This window comes from Pteropus medius, unplaced genomic scaffold (genome assembly GCF_902729225.1).
Source record: "Pteropus medius unplaced genomic scaffold, Ma_sr-lr_union100, whole genome shotgun sequence".
Taxonomy (NCBI): domain Eukaryota; kingdom Metazoa; phylum Chordata; class Mammalia; order Chiroptera; family Pteropodidae; genus Pteropus; species Pteropus medius.
Genome location: NW_024351730.1, coordinates 11,822,691 through 11,831,970, shown reverse-complemented (window position 1 = coordinate 11,831,970; position 9,280 = coordinate 11,822,691). Strand labels below are relative to the sequence as shown.

The 9,280-nt window shown below is 34.2% G+C and overlaps 1 pseudogene; it reads left to right on the top strand.

Moving 5' to 3' along the window:
* The first annotated feature begins 8,285 nt into the window (after nucleotides 1-8,285).
* Nucleotides 8,286-9,044, top strand: LOC120588131 (40S ribosomal protein S6-like; annotated as a pseudogene).
* The last annotated feature ends 236 nt before the right edge of the window (nucleotides 9,045-9,280 follow it).

Genomic DNA, 9,280 nt, shown 5'->3' with positions numbered 1-9,280 from the left:
AATTTCATAAGAGATGTGGAAAACATAATGGCTGTCATCAAAATCTGAAAAGTTGTCATGTGCAAAGGAATTAGATTAGATCTACAATACCCCAATAAGTATAATTAGGTGGAGAAATTAAAGGGAAACTAAATTCAGCTCATATTTTAAAAAGTTATCTTAAAGAACATTTCAGAAATAGAAGGGCATTCCTTTTCAGGAGCTGTTCAAAAATAGAGTTGATGAAGTAGACAACTATCCTACTCATTCTTGCTGGTGGGATAGGAGAGGTGGACGGAGATTTGGGGGTTAGGGGGTGGCGGAGGGGTAGCTAAGGAAGAAATGACCAGGAGTGATGGAGCTTATGGAGTGGAAGTCCTCCTTGGTAGAAGCACCTCTGTTTCATAGCCATAAGCAAAGCAATGCTGCAAGAAGTTAGGCCAAACAGTGTCAGCCTAAAGAAGCAGTAAAGCTGACAGTGAAATACTCAGTGCAGACATTAGGTGGCTAAATCCAAAGAATAATAATCTAAAAAGAAAGACAAGCCACTGATGATTCATCTCAAATGCTACTTCCTCAGAGAGGCCATTTTCTGACCACAGTATCTGTTAGTCCCTCATAGACATTCTCTTTAGCATAACCATGTTTTGTTGTTGTTTCATTTATCATTGTATAAATGTATCTTGTTTATGTATGTGATTCCTTATTTATTTTCTATTTCCCCCCCTAAAATGTAAGTTTCATGAGAATAGGGGACTTTGTCTGTTTTCCACCTTATGCCCAGTATCTAAAAGAGTGTTCAATATACAGTATGTACCCAGTAAGCATTTATTCAAACAATAAATGAGTGAACATCCAGATTTATAAACAAATAAAGAACTAAAGCAGCCAGAGGCAGTGGAGGTCACTGAGAGAGCAAGCTGTTGCTTTTTCTAGAAATAACTCTAGAGCTAATGAGTGACCACCTGGTTTATATATTCAAGCCTAGTGGTTTGGGGATAAGTAATGTGTCCTAGACAATTAAGGAAACTTGAGGAAATTGAGAGTAAAAATTGCCTAAGGAAATTTTAAACACTGGAAGAGAGGATGATACGTGGACTGCACCAAACCACCACACCAGTGGTTTTCAAAGGATCATCCTAGACCAGCAGTACCAGAATCACTTAGAAACTTGTTAGAATGCAAATGTTTAGCCTCCTAACTCAGATATACTGAACTAAAAATTCTAGGGGTGAAGCCTAGCAATCTATGTTTTAACAAACCTTCTGTATATGGTTGTCATGCATGCAGTTTGAAAAACATTGGGCTACATGATCTTCTGAGGCCCTTCCAATGCTCCATGACTCTATAAGAAACAGAGAGCATGGCAATAAGTCCCAGGAAGTAAAAGAGAATCCCTAAAGTATCCCTAGTGAGTATACTCCATGGACCATGAAAATAACAATAACAACTAGAATAATTCCGCAGGGTGTTAATCGTTTCTTTGATTTCTGAGTAGAAAATGCTACTTTCTTTTAGGAAAATGCTAGATTTAACAATATAACATATTTCTTTTAGGAAAATGCTAGATTTAACAATATAACATATTTCTTTCCTGCAGAAAATGCTACTTTCTTTTAGGAAAATGCTAGATTTAACAATATAACATATTTCTTTTAGGAAAATGCTAGATTTAACAATATAACATATTTCTTTCCTGCAGGAGTTCTCAGAGCCTTAATACTGACAGAAAAATGGTGGTGTGATATGTTGAGCTTTCCACATGTATTTGATCAAGAATCCCCATTCCCACAGTTTATCTTTCAGGAAGAGTGTTTTGCTGGATACTGTCTAGGAAATGCAATTCAAGGATGATAAATTTTTATTAGAGCCAAGTGCTTCCAAAACAGAAGAGTTTCTGGTAGAATCTAAGGGTTAAGTTTTTGTCCATGACTATAGTCATTTCTGTATATGCAGGTTTTCCTTTTTATTAGTAGGACATTGTTGCTTCTGTGTAAGGTGTGACTAATATTTATGTTTCTAGAGAACTGTATGTTCCACTAATGGTAATGTGAAGAACAGATGTGCCAATAAGTCTCAGATTGTTTTCTAGATTATGAGCAGCTTACACATTTCTACACTTTTTATATTCACATAAGTGAAAATGGATGAGAGTTTTGTTGTTCTTTTACCTAGTTTAAAGAAGCTAACGTGAACTAGACTGTGATTCATTAAACAGTATTACCTGTGTCAGGCATTAGAAAATTGCATTTCAGCTGAGGACAGGAAAAGGTACATGAGTTACAGTGATGGTGAAAAACTTTTCAATTAATTTATTTAAGTATTTGTAATTTCCATTTCAAAACAGAAGAAATAATATGGAATGCTGAATGAAAATTAATCTGTATATATAATGCTCATTAAATACAGGAAAAATTCAATGCTATCTCCCCAAAAATACCATTTGAACTGTGTTAGAACAGACTTTAGGAGCTTCACATGTTCTATAAAGTACACCAAAGGAACTTAATGAACACTAATTAATCAAAGTAATATTTGTTTCATTTCCAATTAACTCCTGCAATGAATGTTTATAAGTGAGACTATGAATGCCTAAAGACAAGTCTATTATTTATTTAGACATTATTTATTTATGCTTCCTACTACATCCAAAAATAATTGCTTCAAACCACAATGCAAGCAATCAATACAATAAAACTGTTTTCAAAAGCACGGTAAAGAAAAGAGTCAGGCAGTAAGTGGGGAGAGGAAAAGGAAAATAATTATAGAATAAAACTCAAAGTAAAGGAACCCAAGCAAGACACCTTTGAACTTCCTGGCTATCAAATATATGCAAATATTATACATATATATACACGCACACACACATATATATATAATATATAAGTGCAAATCTTTCATTCATTAACTACTAAAAGGTAGCATAATGGTGGACAAAGATTATCTTAATCTTAAATTCTAAAAAATATATATATGAGGATATGAGTCATCATAAAAGAATAATTGAATGAATTTATACATAATATCCTTAATTGCTATTTTATTTAAAAAATGTGGAGCTCTTCCATATAGGACCATTTCTCATATGACTCCAATAAAATCCGAGAGTTTTATAATGTTGTTCTTTAGTACATAGCACAGTATATACTGAACTAACTAGATACAGGTTTTAAGTTTAGAATCAAGAGGATTATATAGATGACATGTCTCTTAAGAGTACCCACTTGAATATTATGTCTCAACTGAACTTTTGACAGGATTTTGAGACAGATCATTTAAATATGGGGATGCTATCAAGAATTTAAAATTTATACATTCTGCTTTGTTGACTGAGTGCTGCACTGTGGATGAATGTACACTGACAGTATTCACATGGGGTTAAATCTACTACAGAAGGAATGGTTTCAGATATCTGAAAAATCAGGTATAAGTTAAAGATGTCAAATAGCCCTTACAAGTAATACAGACTATGTTGGTTTACCAGAAACACAGATAAGGCTTAGAGAGATTTTGTGATTCCTTCACAGACCGGCTAGGGCAGAGTTTGATTTTCAGGTGTTGCTTAAACCAAAGTGTCTGGCTAAATTAATTTTGTCAATTGACTACATTGAATAAAAGCCTTCACTTTTCAACTTGAAGGAGTTCCTTTTGAATTTGTGTTTCCCTAGCCCTATAGGGAAACAAATCTTTGAGTAAATAGCAATTATGCTGGTGTTTTGGAAACAGATTGTTAGGAGACTCATTCATTTATTCAATTAATATTTATTATTCATTTGATGTTACAGCTATTGTGCTAGTTCTGAGGATACAGTGATAAGCTAGGCAGACTTAGTCTCTGTCGTTATGAAAATCAACAATGAATAATTATAAAAATTAAGATCTTAATTTCAACTGTGATAATTTTTCAGTAGAAAAATAGAGGAAGCTAGAAAAGTAAATAGTGTAGAAGAAATACTGTAACCACTTGCCTTTGGATATTTAGGATTTTGTAGATAATATTCTCAGGAATGGTAGAAGCCAGGTCATCTGAGAACAGTAGTTATTTTTTTTTTTTTTTTAGTATTTACTGTGTTATGGCCCTGGATTAGTTACTGTGGGAGTACACAGACAACTAAGATGCAGTCTGTGCACTTAATAACCAAAATCCAGTAATAAAGATGTACTCTAGCTATAATCTAAAGAAAAATTTGTTAGCTGCATAAAAGACAGATCATAAACCTACTCACAAAATTCAGAGGATGAAAATTCCCTCACAGTTGAAATGATCACAGATCTTTATAAAGAAGAGACATTTGTAATGGGCATTAAAAAATACATATGTGAAATAACCTATATGTCCATTGACTGATGACTGGATAAAAAAAACTGTTGTGTGTATACATATACCCACACACACACAGAATGGAATACTGTTCAGCCATTAAAAAAAAAAGAAGAAGAAGAAAATCCTGCCATTTGTGACAACTTGGATGGACCTGAAGGACATTTTGCTAAGTGAATAAGCTAGATACAGAAAGGCAGGACTGTGTGATCTCACTTATACTGTATATGGAAATCTAAAATAGTCTCATAGAAGCAGAAAGTAGAATGGTGGTTGCCAAGACCTGGAGGGAAGAAGGAACGGAGAGGTAATGGTCAAAGGGTACAAAGTGTCTTCTATGCAAAATAAGTTCTGGAGATGTATAGAGCATAATACTTATAGCAAGCAATATTGTATTGTATACTTAAAATTTGTTAAGAGGATAGATCTTACATTGTGTTCTTACTGTATATACAAAAATAATGATAATAATGATAATAATAATAAAAGGGCTGGAAGGAAACTTTAGGAGGTGATAGATATGCCTATAGCCTTGGTGGTGAAACTTTATGGATATATATACTTATCTTCAAACTCACTGAATTGTATACTTTAAATATGTACTGCTTTTTACACATCATGCCTCAGGGAAGTAGTTTAAAGGAAAAAATAAGAGTGCCTATGTAGAATGCTGATGGAGGAAAAAGAGGTTATTTTAGTTGACAGAAAAGCAAAAACAAAGGAAACATAGGCAACAGTCAGTTGTCATTAGGCATAGATAAAGGACACAGGAGGATAAGGTAGGACAGGTGGGTTACAGGCAGTTGAGGAGACTCTTAGATGCCAGGCTACAGTGTCTGCTCTGCATTCACTATGTGATGGGAACCCCCTGGTGACTTTTGATCACAGGAATGACATGATAAAAAGGGAGTGTAAAGAACCTTAAACTCTGTGGGATGATTTTGAGAGATGTGAGACCAAAGGTAATCAGAACAGCTGGTAGTCCATACAAGAGGTAATAAGGGCCTGAACTGTGACAGTGGGAATGGAAATGAGAAATTAGTAAAGAATGCTGAGCTTCGAACCCACGGTAACTGATCTGATTACCCGCAGTAACTGATCTGATCACAGCAGAAGTGACACCTCCATTAACTTTATTGAATCGTGTCTCCAGGAGCATTAGAACTGATTGGTCCTTGGAGACACTCTCGAAGCAAATGCAAGCTTAATTTGCCACCATTTGCATGGATAGATTCAACTACACAGAACCATCCCTGAAGTCTTTGACTTAATTTTAAAATCATATATTACATCAACAACATTGCAGTATTTATCCCATTGTGCCCTTTTGCATGTTCTTGAAGTTATTAAAATACATTTTTTTCCTCTCCTCTCTCCACTTTGTTCCAAAGAGGCTTCACTTTCTTAACAAACCTTTTCTGTCTCCTACCTAAGATTACTCCTTACCTCCCAAAATGTTAGATACAAATATGTTACAGTGTCACGTCTTAGAAGAGAAGAGAATAAAAGGAATTTCCATATTCAAACAGTAACTAATAAACAGTAAGTGTCCAAGAAACTTAGGACATCTGTAGCAAGAGGTGCCTCTATTTAACAAAGAAGGGATTTGCCAATGACATCTTTTGTTACTAGAAACTTTATTACTGATGGTAAACTATAAACCAGAAAGCAAACCTCAAAAAAAAGTTATGATTAATATTTGTATTACTTATGTAGTATTATCAATCAACATCATACTGAAGGTCCTTCTATCTTCTTTTCTCTCTATGGAAGAATAATTTTGGGATAATCTCAGTCTAGCTTGGCATATTTCTATCTTTTCAAGATTATCTGTAACCCAGTGATTCAGAGGACATGTGCCTCAACATATAGAATCCAAAAGTACCGCTCTTCCCTTGATGCTCAACACAAGTCCCCTCTCCATGATCATTCATCTTCCAGAGTCACTTAAGATTTTCTCAGAAGTAAGATGACCAAAATTTCCATTTTCATCCTCCATGCTAAGTAAAATGCATACAAAAATATTTGTTCAAAGATAATCTGTTAAACAATCACCTCACAAGCTAACAGAGAACTTAGTAGGTTTTGTTTTTGTTTTAAATTTGGAAATATCTCTTATTCTAACTACTTTACATGAGATTGCCACACTCTAACACGTTTTTTCATAACCTAAGAAAAATTTGATGTTTTTTATATATTCCACGACTATGTCCTTGAATTCATAAACAGAAACTTAAACACCCTCTATATCAGCTTTTGCCCAAAAAATATTCTAAAGAATTGTCCTCTGTGGTATCTTTTCTCAAAACTAGCCAAACAGATGTGGGAAATAATATATTCCCTGTCCTACCTTCCTTAGAAATTCACAATGAATACCAGCATTTTAAAGGTTCTCAGAAATCTCATCAAAAAGAAACATATTAAACTATGTTTCACTGAGGCTTCTTTTTTAACAAAAAAACTTTTTTAAATATTACAAAATAACAAATACCATATTGAAGAAATAATGTTCTAGAAATTTTGACTCATCTAAATTTTAATCAAGGCATTAAGAACCTTCAAATTAAAATAGTTCAAGAGCTTGAAGGCAGTCATTTAGATGTTAAATATTGTTCATCGTTGATCTTTTTTTAAAATGTTGCTATTCCTAAAATTATTGAAACGAATGATCATAGGTGATTAGAATTTAATTAAAAAGTTATAGTGAATATTTCATGATATTAATATGCAAATTGTTGGGGGAAACTATTTTTAATAGCTGTCTTGAAATCTCACTAGGGCCATTAGTAAGAAACTTTCGATTTATTATTTTTACATTTTGTTCTGATCATTGGAGAAGACATTTTATACATACTGCATGCCTGGGAATTTGACATTTGAAAGGTCCCATAAAGAGAAGCTAAGAGCTTGTAATCATCATACAATCGAATGCCACTAAAAGTTGATCATGAAAAGGGGCATCGAAATGAATAAAAAGGCCTTCTCTAAGACATACTAACTTTTGATCTCTTGAAGGTGGGGGAAAGACAAACACATAACAGTTTCTCTTTCAGGTTGAGGTAAGGACATTTTTAAAGATACATGTGCCTAGAACTCACAACTATGTTTCTGTAAACAGATTCCAAATTTCTCTAAGACCAGTAACTTTAAGGGAAAAAAAATTAAATCTCATATGTTGATGTGATAGCATCTGTTACAGAAGCCCCGCAGCACAACATTGGGTAAAGTTTCTATATTAGGTCCTGTCTAAAATTGGGACATGTCATTTATAGGAAAAAAACAAAGAGTAAGAGAAATATGGATGGGGTGAGAAGAAGACATGTAGGATACATATGAAAATATTTTAAAACTTTCAAATCTGAAAGGAGTTTGTTGGTGCTTTCTTTAAAGTATTTTTTTTAATTTACAAATGAATGGTTTTATAGTACAGAATTATATCTGGATGTCTAATGAAAAATGTTTAACATCCTTCACATTTTTTAAGTGATGTTCCCTCATAGGTTGACTATACGGGATTCAACACTATGGGTTTCAATAATAAACAACATTTTGATTAATTTTTTTATTTTATTCTCTTTTCTTCTCTAATTATTCCCCTTTTGTACCTCCCTTGGCTTATTCTATTGAAAATAAAGATGAATTAAAGAAATCCTAAAATATATATGCACCCCCATGTTCATTGCAGCATTATTTGAAATAGCCAAGGCATGGAAGCAACCTAAGGGTCCATCCATGAATGAATAGGTAAAAAAGTTATTATACATATGTATAATGGAATATAATCCAGCCATAAAAAAAACATGGATGGACTACAACATGGATGGACTTTGAAGAAATTATGCTAAGTGAAATAAGTCAGACAAAGAAAGACAAATACCATATGATCTGATCTCACTTATATGTAGAATCTAAACAAACAATCAAACAAAAGAAAAACAAACTCGCTTTTTTTTGTGATGTCTCAGAGGCAGTCACTCACTTCAGGATGAAGCTGAACATCTCTTTCCCAGCAACTGGCTGCCAGAACTCATTGGAATAGATGATGAACTCAGACTTTGTACCTTTTATGAGAACGTATGGCCACAGAAGTTGCTGCTGCTGCTCTGTAAAGAAAAGAAGAGTAACGTGGTTTGAATTAGTGGTGAGAATGATAAACAAGCTTTCCCCATGAAGCAGGGTGCCTTGACCCACAGCCAGCCATGTCTGCCTGCTACTGACTGAGTAAGGAGGCATTCCTGTTATAGACCAAGGACGACTGGAGAAAGAAAGCACACATCTGTTCAGGGTTGCATTGTGGATGCCAATCTAAGTGTTCTCATCTTGGTTGTTGTAAAACAAAAACAGGGAGAAAGAGATTCCTGGTCTCACTGATACTACTGTGCCTCGTCGCCTGGGGCCCAAAAGAATGAGCAGAATCCACAAACTTTTCAATCTCTTTATAAAAGATGATGTTCACCAATATGTTGTGAGAAAGGCCCTAAACAAAGAAGGCAAGAAATTTAGGACCAAAGCATCCAAGATTCAATGGCTTGTTACTCCATGTGTCCTGCAACACAAATGTCTGCATATTGTGGTGAAGAAACAGCATACTAAGAAAAAGAAGGATGAGACCGCAGAATATGCTAAACTTTTGGCCAAGAGAATAAAAGAAGCCAAGGAAAAATGCCAGGAACAGCTTGCCAAGAGACATAGACTTTCTTCTCTTGAGAGTTTCTACCTCTATTCTGAGTCCAGTCAAAACTGAGATTTTGTAAGAATAACAAAAAAATATAATCATACATCAAAAAAAAAGGAAAAATAAAAAAGAATAAAAGAAAAAAAAGGAAAACCAAACTCATAGATACAGAGAACAGATTGGTGGTTGTCAGATGTGGCGGGGACAGGAGAAATGGGTGAAGATAGTCAAAAGGTACAAAATTTCAGTTATAAAATAAGTCCTGGAGAAGAAATGTACAGCATAGTGGTGAAAATTGCTAAGAG